Below are 22,387 nucleotides of genomic sequence, written 5' to 3' on the forward strand. Positions count from 1 at the left end.
TCTGCGAAACTGTCTATTCTCCATCGCCAATTCTCTGTTAGCTTCAGGATATCTGAACATGGGAGGCAATTCGAACTATTTAGTTGGGTTAGTAATATCAAAACAGATTTGTTGTCAAGACTTGCTAGGTGCATTGCATGATTGTGAGTCTTGTGACGCATCGCAAAGGTCCGTGTAAGATGAAATGCATGCAGCCGTTTCGAGAAGATATTTGATCACATTCATCCGAGTCTATACGGAATGACAGATGTGCTACCTTCCAAATTGTTTTCTTTATTCAGTGTTTGAAAAATCTTGAACAGAAATGAACTTGATGTTCAAAAATAACTGATAGGAACATGCTACGGTACAGATAAAGTTGGGACACCGTAACTGATAGTAACATATCTGGAGTCCAAATTAAAACAAGAAATCACAGGTAGCAACTCGAAAATCCAAATTGGCACTTCCTCCAAACTCATTCATGTCTCCTCCTTTTGTAGCATCAGTGCTGAGACAGACGACATTTAGACTTGAGAATAAGGCCCAGGCAGACTTTCCTGCAGCCACTGCTTGAAATATGAACAGAAACACAATGTAAGTGAAAGTGTCAAACAAACACACAACTTGACCATCACAAGTTCAGAACTAAGACTAAATTATACGAGGTATGAAGGTTAATCCCTTAGCACATCATTAACAGCAAAACTTCACAACCAGCAAAACGGCATATCGTTACAATTCAGAAGGTGATATAACAGAACTGAACAAAAGCATATCGTGGAGCAAACTGGATAAACAGAAATAGACTACCAATAAATATGAGGTACGCACCTTGTTGATAATAGAAAAGACGACATGCCTTTGTTTCAGCCAAAGAAGAATCATCAACAGTGAAAAGACATGTCTGAAACTGGGCAGAAATCTTCATTCACTCATAAATACGCACTGCATTCAGTATTTGTTCCATGGACTCAGCAACCCATCACGGCGCATAGAATACCTAAGCCCCCGTATGGGCGCGTGGCAAACAAATTCCACACAGGCGGTTGCCCATCCGGGGTCCATGAATGAAGCTCAACCACCTCTTCATCAATAGACTTGTTTGGAGGCCCAATAACAATCATCCGGTCACCACACGCTCGGAAACGGATGTCGGAGCCCAAATTGTTCTTAGACTGTACAGGTAATTTTCCAAGAGTGGCCCACTTGTTGTCCAGCTTATCATACTTCTTCAATTCATTATTCTCACTGTAATCAGCGCCATAAAGCTCATTCTTCACAACTGCAAGGAGCAGAGGAGCACCCCATTCTTGAAGGTTGAGCCCCTGAGACATGTTGTCGATGAGCCTCCATGACCTCCGCTCCAAGTCATACTCCTCACCGCACGTCAATACCTCGTGGCTACTGCTAAGACCACCGATCACATAGAACTTGCCATCCATGAACGCGCCAGAGCATTTGTACCTAGCCCTATTCATGCTGGGAAGGGGTGTCCAAGTATGTGTCTCCGAGTCATACATCTCTGCAGACCTCAATACATTATTACGAGAAGAATCCTTGCCTCCCGCGACATACGCCTTCTCACCGGCACTTGCTGACCCAAACAAGTACCGCGGGGTGTTCATCGCATCAGCCAGCCATGTCCATGAATTGGTAAGGATGCTATATCTCAAGGCAGCCCTTCCGTCCACAAACACCAGCAGCTCGGTTCCAACAGCGACCGACTCCCAGATGAATTCGCTTTCAGCCGGTGGCATCTTGGGCACTTGGATCCAGCGCCCAGTGGACGGGTCATAAGCATCCCACTCCGGAGGATAATTACCGCAAGAGAGGTAGAGCCAGTGCTCCGCCACCCCATTCTTGCGACGCAGGCGGTAGATGTCGCCGTTGCGAACCACGGAATTGAAATCACGGTTGAGGGAGGCGATGGCGCCATATTCCCACCTGGAGAGGCGGTGGAGGCAATACATGAAGAGGTCACGACCTATCACACCAATCATATTGCTCCATGACACCTCTCCACCAGCTCCCGCCCCTGACAAAAGTCAACAAATTAATTGACAGGTAATTTATCACCTGATCCTGATGGCAAATTGTCTCTGTTAGAAGAGTATACCTGGAGCATGCAGCGGGCAGGAAATGGACTCCAGTGACCTTGATGATATCCTGCAGATTACAACAACCATTTGGATAGCTTCGTCAGAGCATGAACAGTTAATTTAAGTTCAGTACGTAGAAGAATTGAAGAGTTCGGCCGCTGGCACTACCTTTTATCACCATGGGAACCAGAATCCACTAGTTGCACGTCAATTATAGGATTGCCCGGATGATTACTAACTACACCGATCCTTGAGACATACTCCAGATCAGCAGCTGCATCCCCAAATTTTGCGGAGACCTCTCTAAGGCGTGGCATATGCTCGATGCTGATTAATGCAGTACCATGCCGATATTGTTTCCACTGATCAGATTTTGAAAAAAGTTCAAGTCGTTGGTCCATTCGGGGGATGGAATTGAAAACGAGCCTGAGCTTCCAGAGATTAGGCATTGCGCCCGCCTCAAATTTTAGCCAAGCTATTCCACTCATGAACCTCAGCTTCAAGTACTTGAGAGCTGTGAATCCAGCAGCCTTGCCAAAGATTATCTTAACATTAGGTGACTTCTCCACATACAACGACAGAGCAGTGAGGGCAGGCAACCCTCCAAGAATATCAACATCATTTACTGACAGTCCATCCACTGCAATCTTCAGAATGCATAGGTTGCCAAGTTGTTCCTCCCACTTATACATTTTGCAAAATATGACGGGGCTGCGCGGTGAGACCTCAAATCTCTGGAGATGGTGGGGTTGTTTATCCAAAATCCACAAAACTCTTGCTTTTGAAGTGTCACCATAGCTAGCCGAGGATCCGTGAGCCACCAGTTTTACTGTTTTCAGGCTGTCATGTTCATGCATTAAATAATCTAGAGCATCCATGTTTCTGTACAGATGGTCGTATTCTGAAGAAGGTGGTGTAGAAATGCAAAGATCCTGCAGGTGGTTTGGCTTGCAAAGGCTCAGATCGTCACCGACAGACCAATCCAGCAGATTTGTATGAGGAGGAAGACTGAGGTGCAACAAGCGTGTGAGATATATAATGTCCCATGGAACATAAGTGCCTCTTGGTGTATCCATAACGTCCAGTGTTTCCAAACATTGCAGCCCTCTCATACGGTTGGGAAGTTTTACACAGACATCACATACAATCTTCAGATATCTAAGATGGAACAGTTCTGATACTCTAGAGAGGTCTAGGGACAGGTCTTGGTCGCCATTATGATGGCCAGATAGAAGAAGGTTCAGAACACGAACCAGCTTGAACTCTGCAATGCAAGGCATGCACTCTGATACTCCAAAATATCCAAGTGACTGTACTTGTGACTTTATGATGTTTGGTGGTATCTTGGCATATTTTGCATCACCAAGTTGAAGAGATAGTCGACGGACCTTATGAGAAAGTGCCAAATTCTTTCGATTGTGATCTACTACCACAACGTAATTCTCTTCAGCACACTGGTGTGCAATAAGATCATGTACCACGTCATGAACTGTGCAGGACACCACCTCATTGTTGAAGTTGATAGACACAGGTTGGATGAATCTTCTGTCAACAAGTTCATCAAAATACATTCCTGCAACTTCCTCCATGTTTTGCCCTTCACTTACCAAGAAACCCTTCAGCCACCCATTGCAAGACCAGGTCACGTTTGAAGATTATGGAGCCCTCTGGATACATACCAAGTTGGAGAAGGCATGTCTTGAGGTAATGAGGAAGGCTGTTGTAGCTGAGGTTCAGTACTTGTCTCGTTCTTTCTGAAGTTGAGTTTGATGACAAACAAGACACTAACGAATCTTGTATGTGCGTCAATAAATCCACTGATACAGAAGGCTGGTTTGCTAGCAGACTTGCTATGCTGATGGTGGCTAGCGGCAGACCACCACATATTTCTACAATTTGGCCTGAAACTTGTTTGAATTCTTCAGGACAATCACTTTCAGTACCAAAAATCCTGCCAAAGAATAGCTTCCTTGAGTGGTCATCATCCAAAGGTTTCATCTCAAAAACTTGTTCTGGGTCATCGCAGCAACATGCTAATGCGACATCTTCAATCTGTGTAGTTGTTATTATTCTGCTTCCTTGACTACACTTGGGCAAAAGCTGATTAATAACATCCCATGCTGATGTATCCCACAAATCATCAACAACAACTAGATACCTGCATGTCAAGAATGCACGCATGTCACATTTATGTGTCAGGCTAACAGTAACAACCTGAAGTTATGTATCAACCAGAAGTTAACTTGAAGAGTTAAACTAATGGCCATTGAATCGACAGGCTCACTGAAGCTTTTCTAGCTTACTGAATCGAGGTTTTCTAGAATACCGTAAAGCTAGTCTGAAAAACATCCTTTCAGAAACTGACTTATTTTTGTGAAAAACGAAAAGAGCAACCTGTAGGGAAATAATATAATATACAGAGATTCCTGGTATAGACAATTCCTGATATTGTAGACAATTCCTGATACACTCATGCTATTTGGATGTGGAAAATAGAGTACCTTTTGCCATGTAGACAATTGTTGATATTTTCAGCAGTAATGCGAAGTTCATCAGAAGCGTCTTGGCTTGCTTGGGGCTGCTTCCGCTGGAATTGTGATAGCATGTCGCGGAAAAGCCTCTTCATATCAGGCTTTTTGGACACCCAGACGAAAGCCCGACAATGGAATTTCCTCCCAATTTATTGTACAACACTTTGGCAAGCATTGTTTTACCAAGACATCCAAATCCATGAATAGACACCACCTTCAGCTGCTGATCTGCGTCGTTAGCCAGAGAGTTAATAAACTTGCTCATCCGACCATCAATTACTAGGCCGGAACAAGTTTTCTCACAAGGTAGTGGCGGCATTGGCATTATAGGCCCAATGGCTGAAAATCTACGTGCCGCCGAGGTGCTACAACAATGGAGCTGGTACCTCTCGTACCGTCGGATCGCCTCCCGGGCATAGATCCTGAATTCTGATACCTTTTCAACCATCTGGTGGTACCACTTGAGCTTCCTGGGAGCACGAATGACATCAACACAAATGATTTTGGAGATAACATGTCCTGACACATCAGGAGCTACATATTCAATCTGTTTCTGCCACTTGAGTCTCTTGGGAATCTTAACATGAGTCATCTTGTGGTCAGATTTGTAGCCAAGAGACTCAGGGAGCACAAAGTTGTCAATGCAATCTTGGATGTCATAAGATAACTCCCGTGCTTCTTTCATCCAACACTTGGCCGCCAGGGGAGGGTCCTCCACCTCTAACAGATCTTCAAGGTATGCGCCTATTTCTTCAAGATCATCTTTGAGGAGCTGCGACCTATCATTGACCCCCTTGGTCAGCTTGCATCCATTAAGACCTAGCATCATGTCAAGCTTCTTAAGAAGGGGTCTCATGGCACCCAGAGAAACACTGCTACTGGTATCCATCTCTCTGCCTCTACCTCCTATTGAAACATCTGGAAAAAAAACACAGACAAGAAAAAACAATTTAATTTACACAATGGATGTTGCATGTAATACATAACTACCAGTACATGTCACACTCACATCTGTTTCTATTCACATATCTGACATTCAGAAAAGCCAAATTATATCGATTTTGTACTTTACACTTCACTCATCATATCCACCAACACATTTAAATTGCGGAACAAACAAGTTGCTTATAGTTTTTTTGTTAAAGAGTAAACTTTATTGACTCAAAATGAAGCATCGAAGATTCAAGCACAATGAGCACACACCCGTTGTCTGCATGGCTAGGACACCCATAACCAACACTAACACACACACAAAGAACACATGTAAAGAGAAAGTTCATAAAAGACGGAAGTCAATCCTGTTTATTCAACCAGTTTGGCTGACGATCCACTCGTAGAACATGTGGATGAGGTATGTAATCTTGTATCCAACCCCTTGTGGTCATGTTTTATTTTTATTTTTAGTTTTGTTGGTACTCGATGACTTTAACTTGTTTTCATGTTTAATAAAATTGGTTGTGTGCATCTTCTGATCCAGAGGCCGGGTTACTCCCCTTTTCGGAAACAACAATTACTCTGTAATATAAGGCCAACAAATTTGGGATTACCTAATTAGCTTGCACAAATTGCTATGTCATTGTGATGTCCAGTCGGGTCTCATCTAGTGTTATTATGGTTTTGCTAACCTATGCTTGCACTAGTGCACAATTGTGCTGTTAAGCCCCCCCACTTGCCGACAGATTAGATGGATGAATCTGTGTGATGTTGGCAAGCACCTCACAACGTTTGATAAATAAACCATGTGTGAGATAATTTGAACAGGGTTTTATGAGCTCAATTGTGCGCAATATGTTTTACATTTCGCACAGAAAAATTATTGTCGAAACTGTGTCGAACAAAGTTCACACAATTTCACACAGTTGAACCTGCGTACTATACTCGCAGATGACATTGTATGCCTAACCATGCAGAAGCTACCCGGCGACACTGCCTAATACATGCCACGGCCGCGCAGCCCCGCACCCTCACTGTTAGGCAAGACTGGAATCCCCTCCACGAGGCCCACCCGGCCCAGTCTTGGAAGAGAACACAGGGTGGTTGGCGACGGAGCCGCCATCAACAAGGTGGGTGAATGCACAAACATAGCCGACGAGTTGGTCGTCTGGATGGCTTGAGAGTTTGTTCTAGTCATTTAGAATGGGAGGCCGACACCTGGGCTTCCTTTCACAACACCAAGGCATCCACCGTCACCGACAAGTATGGAACAGGCACCTCCCGCAACAACTAGTGTATCCATATCACAGGCCAGTGGTAATCCTTCTTTTCGAACAAATCTATACATTTAGTTAGTTTAATGCAATGTCGGCAAGCGACAAATCTATGTACAATGTTTATAACTGGCTAATTTTGCCCTCTTATATAATCGATATAGATCATTTGTTCTCGGGTGTTTGTTGTCTTCATAGGCACAATTTGAAGTTCACTCTTCGTTTGGGAGACAATGCGTTCGATCATGGCGGGAGTTACAATCGTTTACGTATACTGGAGGGAGGGTAATTACAAGCGTTTATACACTACATTCATTCAAATTACAACATCAGAGCTAGAAATTTAAATGCAGTTCAAAATCATAGAAGTTGTTCCTCCATTTAATATGTTATTACTATTGGTCTTCCTTTTTCCTTGTGCGGTCTCTGTTTTGGGTCAATAGAGCTACTTTGGTTTTCATGTCACCACCTTCTTATGGCGGCTATGCATGTCTACTCCCTCCGTTCAGAAATATAAGATGTTCTAACTTTTTTCTAAATAGGATATACATTGACACGATATAGTGTGTTTGTGACTCATTTCAGTCTGTACGTAGTCTATATTAGAAATATCAAAAACATTTTATATTCATGAACGGATGGAGTATTTAAAACACAAGCCACCACCACAAAACTACTAAATGTTTTATCCAAGCGATTTGTACATGTGGAAGGCGGGTGGCGGGTGGCTGGTTGGGTCGTATCCTAGGCATTTTTTCAATTATTGGTTTGTTATTTATTTTAAATGTAGATCAATCCCTGCCCTCTAGACCTGTATGATGATGGCAGCCGCCCGCCTCTTTGCTTCCCCAACTCGCCTCCCTCTCTCTGCTCGTCTCATCCTGCCTTATGTTCGCCTGAACGCCGGCGGCAAGTGTTCAATTGGAGATGTACAACGGCAAGCACATAACTGCAGTTCAATTTCGAGGTAGTAAGATCACATCGACACATCTTCCCCTCTTGTGCATGTTCTATCTAGTCCAGTACGGTAATTTTTGCCCTAGTTTTCTAATTGTTCTTTCTATGGACCTTGACAGATCTAGGCTATGGAACGGTATTTTGATGCGGGCTTGCCGAGGTCACCCGTTAGACGTAAAATATATCAATTATCGCAACAAAGTAATCTTCTGAAGTCTTCCATTCAGAGAGAAATTAATTTAGATGAATTGCCTTATGATGCGACTGATCAGAAGAGAATTTGAGAGTACACACACAATCCTAAGAAGCAAGTGGATATTTTAACAAGGGGATTCTACAGGCCACCATCTAAATTTGTTTATCCACAAAGGAACATTGAAGGTACTTACATTAATAATGAGCGAGCAAATGAAAGGTTTGCCAATTTGGATGAGATTGCTGATCTTGCTAAGTTAATGGTCCAGACAAATAAGCATGTTACTTTTCCTTTGGTCTATCAATTCTAAAGCTAGTATTAGTATATATTGCTAGTTGCCACAACATCCGTGAAGAGACGCTTTCAGTTTTGAATGTTGTCAGTGAAAAGATGTATAATAAAATGGGTGATCAGTTCATGAGTAATTGTCTAATTTTCTATGTGCAAAAAAGTCATGTCTTCTACCATTAGTAACGGTGATATGTTTGAATGAAGGATGAAAAAGGGATGTCCCGAAATGTGAGTGAGTTTACATGATTCTTTCGCATGTGATGATACTTTTATTTTAAACTTGTCAAACTAACTTATTATTTCTTGATTTTTACATAAAGTAGAGAGAAACACTTTTTCGAGGAACTAATTTGTTATTTTCTTTAATGTTCTTAGGAAGAAGAGAAGTTGCATTTGAAGACAAGAAGTTATTTCAGTATTACCCATGTGATTTTGTAATTTCGTCTAATCGGTATGTCTCACACACTTCAATTTTAATGTAACAAGTACTTGTGATAAGGGGTATCATATTCCTATTCATCGTGGTTTCTCTGATTGTTATAATATTGTTGTAATATGGCGTAAAATTGGACTTAGTTCATACCAAGTTTTCACAACTAGTCAATGAGTGAACCCAATGACTAATTTTTCTGGCTCCGCCGGGTGTCCACACTTGCGGTGATCACCAGGTCATGCCATCCTGTGACCAGACCAATGTTAGCACTAATCTAGACTTGCAATTGTTTTTAGAGTCTTTGTTTGTTTTAGTATGAGACTGCACTACTCATAGGCTGTTGGTCACGTTTAGGTTGTACCTGCATGGGCGTCTTTAGGACCCTAGAGAGATTAGAGGAGAAGGTAAGACCATGGGTTGTTAGTGGCATTGGTAGGAAGAGGCCATGCAATTATTGGCCGAGTGTGCGGCGGCTGGCCCATGTGTGTGGGTGTGCTATTTGAGCAGTGTGTGTGCACGGCATTCACTTGTGTCCCTCTGTTGGTATGTGAGCTGTGAGATGCAGCTAGAGGAAGAAGAAGGATATCAAGGCTGCGCCTATTCACCTACCGAACTAGCAGAAGAAATCAGCTCCAAAAAAGTCATGTCAGCTGCGCCTATTCAGCTAACTAACTAACTAACAGGAGAAATAAGCTCAACCAAGTCATGTCGTGGCCGTTTATTCAGCTAACTAACTAACTAACTGAATGGAGAGAATAACAGTAGCAGGGTTTAAGCAAGTTCAGTCTCGGGGTTTTTCTTTTCTTTTTGTAGGAGCTACTACTAGTAGAGGGATAGGAAGGAAGGAGAGAAAGAAAGTGTCACCTTGGGTTGGATAAAAAAGGACAACCCTCTCCTCTTTCTCCTCCTCCTCAATAACGCCATGATCCAGCATCTTGTTGCGGGCCTCGCTACACTTTGGGCAGGCCTCGGAGCCGACCCTCTTACAGGCTTGGCAGACGAAGGCGGGGCTCGGCCTTGGGTCAGGGTGGACACGGTCCGGGCCGGTCCGGTCCCTGACCGAGCCGCCGTTTGGACCGGCCGGCGGCGGACCGAACCGGACCGGACCGAGCAGCGCGGCGGTCCCCTTTCCCTGCACCGGACCGGCGGAGGTAAAGCTCGGGCCGGACCGAGAGGACCGCCCATGGCGGCGGCGGCGGCGGCGACGTGGTGACCACGGCAGCGGCGACAGACGACTCCGGCGAGCTCCTGGACACGATGAAGACAACTGCATGGTCGAGATCGGCGACGACGAGACGCGGTGGCGCCGGCCAGGGCGCATCTGTTAGCCGCTCATGTTTGTTGCTGCAGATTTTCCGTTACATGCAAGTATTTTAGCGCGTCCATGAGCCCACGATTTCGTGTGTGGTGGCATTGCCGTGATTAGTGGACCAATTTTGACGTGGAGATAGTCGTGGGATGACGCCTTAATTAACGGATCGAACCTCGCTTCTTTTGCGGTTTCTGTTATCTGTTAGACGGAATAAAAGGAAAGGAAAACACCCACAATTTTCTGTGTGCGGGCCTTGCTGTTTCTGCCATCCCATCGTTCCTTGCCCGCTACCCTGCATCATCGCTAGGATCGTTTTAGTATCGTGCCATCCTAAGATCCGATTAAAGCGACGGGCTGCGCTAACAACCTAAGACCAACTGACCAAGTCACAAACTGAAGAAAATTCCAACTGACGAAGCTGAACTTTTAACAGTACAATTACGCCTGACGAAACTGAATGTTTGACAACAACTTTTAACTGACACCGCGGCCACCGCAGGAACGTCACGCTCGTCCACGGCCAGGCCGTAGCCGCGCAGCAGGGCGCGCAAGGCGTAGCGGTCGGCGGAGGTGCGCCCTCTGCAGCGCGACGCCGACGCCGTGTAGAGAACCACCTCCGGCTGCAGCTCCTGCTTGCCGTGCGAGCTGCCGCCGGGGTCATACATGTCCGGTGGCCTCATCACCGAAGAGAGTGAGAGTGTGGCTACTAGGGTTCTGGCGAGAGGAGAGCGGAAGCAAATGGGGACGGGGAGAAGTGGTGCCTCTGTCTCTCTCTCTCTCTCCTTACATTGTCACATCACATGCATCGCACTGGCTGTGCCTCTACTGTCGTGCCTGCCTCTTGTTAATTCCTGGGACACTAGCTATGCCTAGGTGCTCACACTGCTTTGTCTTGTTAATTACCTTGGCCTCTCCCGCTCACACTGCATAGTTTCAAACACTGGAATCTGATTGGCCAAGCTCATTGGATTCTTATCTGCTCTTGATTTGAAAGAGCTGTATTTCGTCTCAGTTCTCAAGTATTATATTGAACCTTAAAATATGCGTACGTCCTTTGATTATTACTTTCGAGTAGACTCTTGCGAGTGAACGTCGACAGGGTCCTGGCTCAGGCGCACGCACACTAGGGGCATGCATATGGAGCGTATAGGACAAAATGGCACAAGCACTCTCATGTGTATGCTCTCTCTCACCACATCATGTGGCATGCACATGAGGAAATAATGGGGCCACGGTGCTACTTCTCTCTCCCTCTCTCGCGGAAATACCTTATTATTTAATTGGGCAAATACCTTGGCGGAAAGCTTTCTTGAAATTAATCTTAGAGGTGAAATCCATGATCTGGTGTTCAATTTTGGATCCTGTGACATTTGTGGTTTGCCCTGTCGTTCTCTTTATTTAGGAATTGCTTTTGAAGAACCTCTCTCTTGCAGTTCATGTGCTGTCGCGGTGGTTGATGTTGTTGATTCTTATAGCGTTCTGCTTATTGCTTGTTTGGTGTGATATATTTCTTTTATTCTTATTAATAATTGGAAGGTGTGCACGCTTGATGTCTTGGCTAGATCTTACATTGTATTAGAAAGCACAAACTAAGCCGTCTAAAATGCTATTTTTTCAGATAAAACCACTATAAAAAAATCTGACTAGGTCACCGCACCGCAGGTCATGGGGTCGCTTCCAGGTCCAGATAGGCGGTAGATCCATATCAGGTTGATATTGACATGTTGCACTTTAAACCAGGACGATGAGCTACCACCAGGGTCGCCTATGTCCGGCGGCCTCTTCTGAAGAAGAGTGTGGCTACTAGGGTTCTCCCAAGATGAGAGGGGAAGTAGATGGAGACGGGGACATGTGATGCCTCTCTCTCTCTCTCTCTCTCTCTCTCTCTCTCTCTCTCGTATTGTGGCACAGCAGTAGAGGCGATACCTTGGCGAAAAGATTGCTCGGAGTTAATTTGCCCGCGACTATTTTTGATGGTTGGTGTTATTGATTGTCGCGGCATTCTGCCGATCCCTTGTTAGGTGTCATATCTTTTATTTTGTTTTTATTAATAACTTGAATTTGTGCATGTTCGATGTCTTGCCTAGATCTTGACCCTGCTATTACAGAAGCCAGGTGCACTTTGGACCCAAAAACTATTCAAAGCCCGGGCAAAGAACAAATTAATGTGTCTACAAATGCTATTTTTAGGATAACATCACTATAAATAATCTAGCTAAGGAGTCATGCCGCAGGCCATTCAACTCGCTTTCGAGGCCAGAGAGGAGGCACATCCACTCAGGGCCGGGTGTATCAGCTTGATATTAATATGTTGCACTTGAGCTGAAAAAAGCACAGTAATTTATATCTAGTGAATTTTCTCGGCAAGTCATGTTTAAGGCTTGTTCTATTTCCTCTCTTTTATTTTGTATCAATTTTTTTGAGGTATTTCTTCTTGTAATTCAAAGAGCAGCTCACCTGCTGACTTGCTTGGTAGTACTTATTGATAGTCATATTAATTAAATCAAGATTCCAGAATTCTCGCAAACAATTACATTGCAGTGCTAAATTTGTGACAAATAATAGACCAATTAAGTTGACTGGGACGGAATACATAGCCAACAACAAAGTAAAAGTTAGGTGTGAAACGGCGGGGAAGTCACCATAGTCTATATACTCTTTTGCTCGGCTCAAACGGTGGGGAAGTCACCATACATCCTGAAAAATATACTCTTTTGCTCGACTCAGCAGGTCATTAACTTGATCTGTTACAAATAAAGCCTAGGTGTGAACGGTGCCGAAGCCACCAAATCGACATGATAGCAAAACGACAAACTTATTCCATAAACTTGATCATGATGATGAGACACACTTGTCCATGAATGGCCATCAACCAATTAGCAGCTAGTTATTACAGAGCCATTAGAAACTCGCAACTTTTACTGTGTGCGCAATAAGAAAATGCCACTATCAGCAGGAAGAGGTGAGGAGGAAGCAGAGTAATGCCACTATAAGTAAATCACGCTTCATTATCAGGATGTTGACGCTTTCTAGAGTCTAGACAAAGAAAAATCTTGGGACGCCTTGGGTGTTTCCTTGCTGCTTCTTTCCACTTATGCTTTGTGTTCACCACCCACTTCACGATCAAGAGCTATCTCCTCGCGAGATGGTTAAAGTACTTGACCGCCGATGTGCCAGAAAAGCCATCTAGATTTTTACATAGCAGCCGGATCGACTTGAGGCTCCGTGTTACACGGTAGAGCTCCGTCTTAGACTCACACCATATTGTCATCATTGTCAGATCCTTCATATTAGCCAAAGCTCAGTTGCAACCTTGGGAGGGCAGAAAAATATAAAGGATCAGATGCAGCTTAGAGTTCACTAACCTATTACTAAAGCACTGCAAGCATCCTGAGTCCCCAAGTAAGTTCACATGATGCCTCTCTGTAGTTCACGGTTACCTACAAAATACATTACTTTTCGACTGCCACATCACGTGTTCATAGGTTTTCTAACTCATCTCCTATGTCTCCACCCCATCGATCCCAGCAGTGTATTAGTTTAATCTGGCAGTGTGGCACGCCATCGATGCGCCCTGCGTGCCAGCCAACGTGAAAAGAACAATGTTACAGTAGATGCACTAATCAAGTCTGGAACTTTGTCGCCTTTTCTCCGGGTCATCCGCCTCATCGATCCAAGCACTGTTGGGGCATTCGTACTTCACTTCAACTTGGCGGTCTGGCACGCAGTGAGGATAAACTTTGCATTTGCATTGAGTTGAAACAGAGAATGCTATCGTTCAATAGACTAATGAACTCATAAGCCTTTCACATCACATCTACCGAAGTAGTTATATTTTCACAATTTTTCCAATCAAGAGCGGTAGTACAGCATGAGCAACAAGGGGACCGGGTGTGTGTGGGGGGGGGGGGGGGGGGGGGGGGGGGAGGGACAAAGTATGGGGATAATGGAAATGAGTTGGTGGCCAACAAGCACAATGGCAACTGGCTACCCGCTAGGGTTTTACCTATGCCATGGCAATGTGGATTAAGAGGGATGCCTCCTCAGCATGCAGGCACCACACCTTGCGTCAGTTACTGATATTCTCTTTGTATGTGGTGTGAGCATCTATGTTATTCTCTTTGTGTTCTTATAATTTGAACAATCTTGAAAGAAAATAAATAAATATAGGAACATATGCTCAAAACTATCAATATGTACAACCGGTTTGGATGACGGTCCAACAATCTGATAGGTGTATAGTCATCTTCTCCTATATTTAATTTTCAAACATCGTACTTGGTGGATACTTTTGTTGGTGGATACTTTCGTTAATAATATTGTTGTATGCATCCTTTTGATGTAGAGGCCGGAGGTTATCCTTGTAAAAAAAAAGTGACCGGCGATCAACAAAACATGGTGAAAAATATGAAAAGTTAATGTACTCCAAATTAGAACAATATATAAATATCTGAGTTAGTGGTTGTCCCTTGATATCATGAAATTAATTTGCACAAGTATCATACATTTTTTACCGAAGTTTTAAATAGTTGGCTATATATAGCTCCGCTTTAACCTTTGTGAGCTCTCCCGCAGCTATTCACTTTTAGCGCTAAATTGAAAATCATGCTAATAGCCTGCTATTTCCCCACTAAATTTGGAGCCATTTAGCCCACTAAGCTGGTATACCAAACCATCCTTTTGTATTATACTTTGTTCTTGTTTCCGATATGTATGATGCATTGATGCAAAACTTGGTTATTGAATTAGAATCGATTGGTGCTCGTATTTTGATGCATGAACATGTGTATATGTCAACTATATGTGATATATCATGTATGATGCCTGATTGTATATTTATTTTTTCAACTTTTCATGATTTAAGGAAAATGCTAAATGGGGATTAGCTTTGCTATAGCTCCGCTATAGCTTTTCATAGCTTCTGACTGAGCCACCACTAAATGATGACATAGCTATTTAAAACATTGATTTTTACCACAGGAAAAAACCATTGTATGTACTCCCTCCGTCCGAAAAAGATTCTCTCTCAAATGGTTGTATCTAGCACCAAGTTAGTGCTAGATACATCCATTTGAGAGACAAGTTTGGGACAAGTTTTTTCGGACGAGGGAGTAGTTGCTAGCTAGTGAGATGCATCAAGATCTTGTGTTAGATGACTAGATCGATCCTTACTTTGAGAAAAAAATTATTTGCATAAAATTAGTGACTATGATGACAAAAGCATTTAAACAACTCATGTCATTAATGACAACCTCTCTAGCAATGCTTGTGCATTCAACTTCTATAGAAGTGCACGAATACTTAGCTAATTAAAACTAAATAACCGTAGAAACTAAAAATGTGTTGGATGTTTCTCTCGAACTAGGCCTTCACCTAATTTTCCAAATAAAGCAACAACCACAGTTCACTGCCAAATGATAAAAGGTAATGAGAAAGCCCTCAAACAAAGTAGATCAAAGAAAAATCAAACAACATAAGTCGCACCACGAAAAGATGCACAAAGGCACAACAACGACATGAAGACGCTGCGCAACAAGAGCATAGGATGGTCTGAACGCACAACCACGGCCCAATCTGCAGCGCCTGAGCTCCTCCGCGAGAACACTCCTAGAAGGCTAACAGCTCAAAGCATCGCCGATGTCGAGTCTGATAGACAAACAAGGGTTTTCACCCGGAGCCCACGCAAAAGGAGGGGATCTCCGACTATGTCCTCAGGAAGAAAGGGGAACTCGCAAGCATTGCCTTCGCATGTGCTTTTGCTAAGAATCCTTCCGCATCTCACAAAGCACCTAGGTCACCACCGTGATGAAGTCTAGCCCATTCGTATCAGATATGGGCGCCACCACTTCCTTCGAAAGAGAACGTTCCAGGGACACCCGCCACTAGACCCCTTGACACCTACACCATCAAGAGGCGAAGCCACCACCGCCACCATAGAGTCCATCAAAAGGAAGACCCAGTAGCATGCCATCCAAGGCCAGGGGAGGATGCCACGGATGTCCCGTGTGTCCGCGAAGACGCAAATCCAGCCAAAATTTGGACCAAAGTTCGGTCCAAACAGACCCTCGTCCATGTGCATCAGCGCGTTGGACCACGTTTCTGTCCACGCGGGCCCAAACGTACCCGGTCGGACGAAATGGGACGGTGCGTTAGATTTCGACTAAAGATGCGGAAATGGTTACAAGCCATTTGATCAAAAAAATAGATCTGATGGACGTGACGGCAGTCGACACACACAACTCCTTCATGGGGTGAATGCACATTTTCAATAAAGGTAATTTTTGGGTGTTTCTGAAAAAGAATTACGGGAGCAGAGTCAGTCACCCAAAAAAACGAGTTAACAAACCGCGGCCGAAGTTTGGTGCACATCCGGCCTGCGGTCGCCGTGAGCTGCTCTATGTGTCTCCCCCGAGACTTCCCCCTCTGATCTAGGTAGGATACATGGCATATCATCGATCGTATGCAACCCACCACCGGCTATGCTAGCTGCTCGGTCCTCCTGGACCACAAGCTTCTCTTGTAACCCTAACAAGTCTCTCCATGTGAGGCGCTACAACGGTGAATATAACTTGTTCTGTGCCCGATCGCCATGATGGCCAAGTCCGTCGCAGTGGCTCCACCCCTCTCATGGGAGCGATAGGGGTCCCCTCGGAGAAGGCCTGGAGGACAAAGAAGAGAATGTCAAAGAATGCAACAAGGCTCTTGTTGCAGAAGGCCGAGCACAACAAGGCTCCTATTGCAGAGGTCGAAGAAAAAAACGGTTCACGAAAGATTGGAACAAGGCTCTTGTTGTAGAAGACTGAGCGCAACCAAACTCCTACTGTGGATATCAAAGGAAAAAATGGTATGGGAAATTTGCAACAAGGCTTATGTTGCAAAAAGTCGATATCAAGAAGGCTCCTATCGTTGAGATCGAAAAAACTGTGCAAGAAAGTTGCAACAAAGCTCCTATTGCGAAAGGCCGAGCGCAACAAGGCTCATGTTGCAAAGATCGGATATCTATTCGTGGCTCCATCCAACGGTTGCAGAGGTGACGGATCTTTTCAAAATATCATCTGGCCAACGCGTAGGGCCGACCACGAGGTAAGTTCTCTTAAAAAAGAATTGGGTGTGCTACATGTTGGCCGGCTGATCTTCATGAAAGATCGGCCGGCTAGCGAGCTGTCTGATCTGCACACACGATGATTTCAATGTGACTCTTGTTGTAGAAACATCCTGCAACATGAGCCTTGTTGAATAAAAGCTACGTGGCTCATGCGACAATAGCCTTCTTGCAATTGCAATAGGGTCCTTGTGGCAAAAAAAATCATCTGAGCTCTCTTCTCCCTTGTTGCAGTTGTCGTCGTTTGCAACACCATCGTTGCAACGGAGTGTACAACGGCTCGCTGGAGGAGCATGCGTTAGGGCACCGAACCATCGCATGGGCATGCATCAGGCCCTGCGGGCGTGCATGGAGCACGAGGCGCGGCTGGAAACTTGGCAGCGGCGCATGCCATCAGACCCCCATGGCGCTCGGGCGCGAGCTTGGTTTCGAGCATGGCAAGGCCTACGACAATAGAATAGGAGAAGAGAGGGGCGGTAACTCCCCGAGCTCGAACATGTGGTCGTGGATGCTAGGAAAGTAGTGGTGGAAGTGTGCCTGATGGAGCACCGGAATCAAATTTTTTGCAACAATAGTCATGATGTGATCTTTACTTTGCAACACGAGACAAGTTGTAAAGGTGTGAAAATGGTTACGAGCTGTCAGACCAAAAACAGATTTGACGGACGTGGAGCCGGTTGACGTACGCAGCTCCATCATGCTGTGAATGCGTGTTTCCAAAAAAGATATTTTAGGGGCGTTTGTGAAAAAGAATTATGGGAAGAGAGTCCCGGAAAAAAAAGTTAATAAATCGCAGCCGACGTTTGGTGCCCGTCTGATCTGTGGCCGCAGGCGTCTCTCCGGAGCAGAGGAGGCGTGAGAGAAAGATGTCGGAGAGGCGACGAGCCAATGTTTCTTCCGGCGGCTGGTGCCACCGAGGTCGCCCAGAGACGGAGCCGGCACCGGCGGCATCCTGTCCCTGAGCTCGAGTGGGGACCCTCATGGCGGCTTGATCTGTAAGTATTATACTAGCAAATATGTCCGTGTGTTGCAACTGGAGAAAAAAAAAATCACACGTCTAAGCTAAATAAGCATGACTCAAAACCCCAGATACACGTCCTCTATTTCAACATGATACTACATTTTAGAAATAGTAGCTAGTTCAAAGTTATTCATCAAATACTAACGGGTTAATTCCACTTAAAAAGAGATTAACATGTTAATTCTTTAGCCCGTTGAATGGTAATGCTCCCCTTTTCTGATGCTTGGATGGATGGTGAATTTCAGGAACTCACCTCATCTCTCCTTCTTCCTAACCTATACGTTTGTGCTTCGCTACGGAGCAAAAGTGAGCAATGACGCCAAGTATATCGCGGGCAATTGCTAATTTTCCTCTCTCACATCACGTCTCTCCATGGCAAAAATGTAGAACTTTGATATTTTGTACTTCATATGACAGTAAGAAAATTAGCCAGGATGAATCAACTCAAATAATTTCACATAATCTTCTCAATTATGGTTCAATGGATGGAAAAATGGAAAGCCTTTGAGCAAATTTGCTAGTCAACAACCATTATTGAACAGACGATTCGGTTTTATAAAGTACAATATTTTATTTTGCATACAACAAGAAGGCACCACTCGAGAAGCAGAGGTGTCCGTTTTTCATCTAAAGTCCAGTTGACATAAAATTTTGAGGTTGCAGCTACATACTCCATTGATACTTTGCTCAACAAACTTTTAGAACTGTAAGTCAAATCCCAGTAGAAAGAATACCTTATCTTGAAGACAAGCACGTAAACCTGGTCAAATTCATGCCTGCTGATTGCTCACATCTTTCTCCAAGCCGTACACTACTTCTCTACTTCTCCTCGCCTATATGCAATGTATATATTGTTTAGAAGAGAATATACACCCAAAAATGAGAATGAGAGAAGACCATAATCTTCCAAGGCTCTGCATCTAACAAGACCAACAAACCTGAAATCAAACTACGGCTGAGCAGCATGGCTATAGTCCAGGCAATATCAGCTTTTCATTGTCCCGATCAAGTTTCTAAGCAGAAATAAGACTTGATAGATTTCGTTGTTCAGTTATGGACACGGAGAGTGGTTGTGAGTTCCATCCTTTAGTGAAGCGTAATATTTTTCGCTAACTCCTTAAGCCAATGCATATGGCTTGCGGCCCAAAAGAGATGGTCCAGTATAGGAATACAAATGCCTGGGCCGGTTTCGTATCTAAACCAGATAAAATGGTATGTTCCTTATCTATAAAAAACAATGCATCGCTAGGTGAGCCGGTTGGTGCATGTGGCCTTGTTCTGTGCGGGCTGGGTTCGAGTCACATGTGTGACATATACGACATACGCCCACACACCATGTGTGGTGTGAGCAGAAGGCAGCCCACACGGGCTGTGTGTGGACGGACATTAGAATTGTCCACATGTGTGGACGCGGCTACTTCGTGCCACACGCCAACAAGTAATACTCATCTCCACCCCGTGCGTGTGGCATGAAGCAAAAATGGCCACACGTCCTGATGCAGCTACGTTAGGTGCCCCGCGGGACGACGATTTAGTTGCCATCCTGGTTGGCAGATTTAGTTATCTGGGATGGCAAGTGTAGTTGTAAAAGCATGGCAACTCTATCTGTTTTGGTTAACTATAGTTGCCATGTCTAATTTATGGTAGTTGCCGCGTGTAATCAAACCATAGTTGCCGTGTGTGATTAACTACTTGCCACATATGGTCAAAACAATAGTTGCCATGTGTGTTTACCTAGTTGCCACGTGTGGTCCAACTATAGTTGCCATGTATTATTAATCACAGTGTTCATGTGTGTTTATCTGGTTGCCACGTACGCGCAACTGCAGTTGACGTGTAGCAAAGAATCACAGTTGCCATGTGTGTGTACCGAGTTGCCACGTTCGTGTAACTGCAGTTGCCATGTAGCAAAGAATCACAGTTGCCATGTGTGTGTACCGAGTTGCCACGTTCGCGTAACTGCAGTTGCCATCCACAAGGTAGGAGTATCGTGTGGGCGAAAAGCAGTTCGCCCACACGCGCATGACCTAGGTGGTGGCTGTGTGAGCGAAAAGCAATTCGCCCACACAACGCAGCTGGCAAACAGCATGGTGTGGGCGTGTGGGCAAACTTTCCAACGCCCACACACCAGCCCCGTCCTACGTGACACACCAAATCCATCTTTTCGTGTCAAGATTCGTGCAAAAGACAGTGAACGATGATCCAGGCGTGCGGGCGAGTTGGGTAACGCCCACACGTGTGGGCGTTAGTGTTCTCGAAATGGACACCGATAAGTGCCACACGTGTGGGCGTTAGGGGGGCTGCCCACACATTTTTGTTGGGGAACGTAGTAATTTCAAAAAATTTCCTACGCACATGCAAGATCATGGTGATGCATAGCAACGAGGGGGAGAGTCTGATCTACGTACCCTTGTAGATCGCAACGGAAGCGTTGACACAACGTAGAGGAAGTAGTCGTATGTCTTCTTCCCGATCCGACCGATCCAAGCACCGTTACTCCGGCACCTCCGAGTTCTTAGCACACGTACAGCTCGATGACGATCCCCGGGCTCCGATCCAGCAAAGCTTCGGGGAGGAGTTCCGTCAGCACGACGGCGTGGTGACGATCTTGATGTTCTACCGACGCAGGGCTTCGCCTAAGCACTACAACGATATGATCGAGGTGGAATATGGTGGCAGGGGGCACCGCACACGGCTAAGGAACGATCTCAATGATCAACTTGTGTCTAGAGGTGCCCCTGCCTCCGTATATAAAGGAGCCAAGGGGGAGGGTGCGGCCGGCCAGGAGGAGGGCGCAGGAGGAGTCCTACTCCTACCGGGAGTAGGACTCCCCCCCCCCCCCCCCCCCCCCCCCCCCCGCCCCCCCAATCCTAGTTGGACTAGGACTCCCAAGGGGGAAAGAGAGAGAGGAGGGCCGACCACCTCTCCTAGTCCTAATAGGACTAGGGCAGGGGGGAGGCGCGCGGCCACTTTGGGCTGCCCCTTTCTCCTTTCCACTAAAGCCCATTAAGGGCCATATGGTTCCCGGGGGGTTCCGGTAACCTCCCGGTACTCCGGTAAAATCCCGATTTCACCCGGAACACTTCCGATATCCAAATACAGGCTTCCAATATATCAATCTTTACGTCTCGACCATTTCGAGACTCCTCGTCATGTCCGTGATCACATCCGGGACTCCGAACTAACTTCGGTACATCAAAATGCATAAACTCATAATAACTATCATCGTAACGTTAAGCGTGCGGACCCTACGGTTCGAGAACAATGTAGACATGACTGAGACACATCTCCGGTCAATAACCAATAGCGGGACCTGGATGCCCATATTGGCTCCTACATATTCTATGAAGATCTTTATCGGTCAGACCGCATAACAACATACGTTGTTCCCTTTGTCATCGGTATGTTACTTGCCCGAGATTCGATCGTCGGTATCCAATACCTAGTTCAATCTCGTTACCGGCAAGTCTCTTTACTCGTTCCGTAATACATCATCTCGCAACTAACACATTAGTCACAATGCTTGCAAGGCTTATGTGATGTGCATTACCGAGAGGGCCCAGAGATACCTCTCCGACAATTGGAGTGACAAATCCTAATCTCGAAATACGCCAACCCAACATCTACCTTTGGAGACACCTGTAGAGCTCCTTTATAATCACCCAGTTACGTTGTGACGTTTGGTAGCACACAAAGTGTTCCTCCGATAAACGGGATTTGCATAATCTCATAGTCATAGGAACATGTATAAGTCATGAAGAAAGCAATAGCAACATACTAAACGATCGGGTGCTAAGCTAATGAAATGGGTCATGTCAATCAGATCATTCAACTAATGATGTGACCTCGTTAATCAAATAACAACACCTTGTTCATGGTTAGGAAATATAACCATCTTTGATTAACGAGCTAGTCAAGTAGAGGCATACTAGTCACACTAAGTTTGTCTATGTATTCACACATGTATTATGTTTCCGGTTAATACAATTCTAGCATGAATAATAAACATTTATCATGATATAAGGAAATAAATAATAACTTTATTATTGCCTCTAGGGCATATTTCCTTCAATTTTGTGTGGTGTATAAGAGGAACTGCCCACACACGCACGTGTGGGCAAAAAAAGTAATGCCCACACACCTCTTTTTTCCCCTCCCGATCCCTCTCACACGCATGCGTGTGGGCGAAATAGATAATGCCCACATGCCCCGTACGTCAGGCCTCGTACCTCGTGGTCCCGCACACCCGCGTTACA

At 45.0% G+C, this 22,387-nt stretch overlaps 1 pseudogene; it reads right to left on the reverse strand.

Moving 5' to 3' along the window:
* Window positions 1-252: 252 nt before the first annotated feature.
* On the reverse strand, window positions 253-10,232 carry LOC123154318 (disease resistance protein RGA5-like; annotated as a pseudogene).
* Window positions 10,233-22,387: the final 12,155 nt, after the last annotated feature.

Source organism: Triticum aestivum, chromosome 7A (genome assembly GCF_018294505.1).
Source record: "Triticum aestivum cultivar Chinese Spring chromosome 7A, IWGSC CS RefSeq v2.1, whole genome shotgun sequence".
Lineage (NCBI taxonomy): Eukaryota > Viridiplantae > Streptophyta > Magnoliopsida > Poales > Poaceae > Triticum > Triticum aestivum.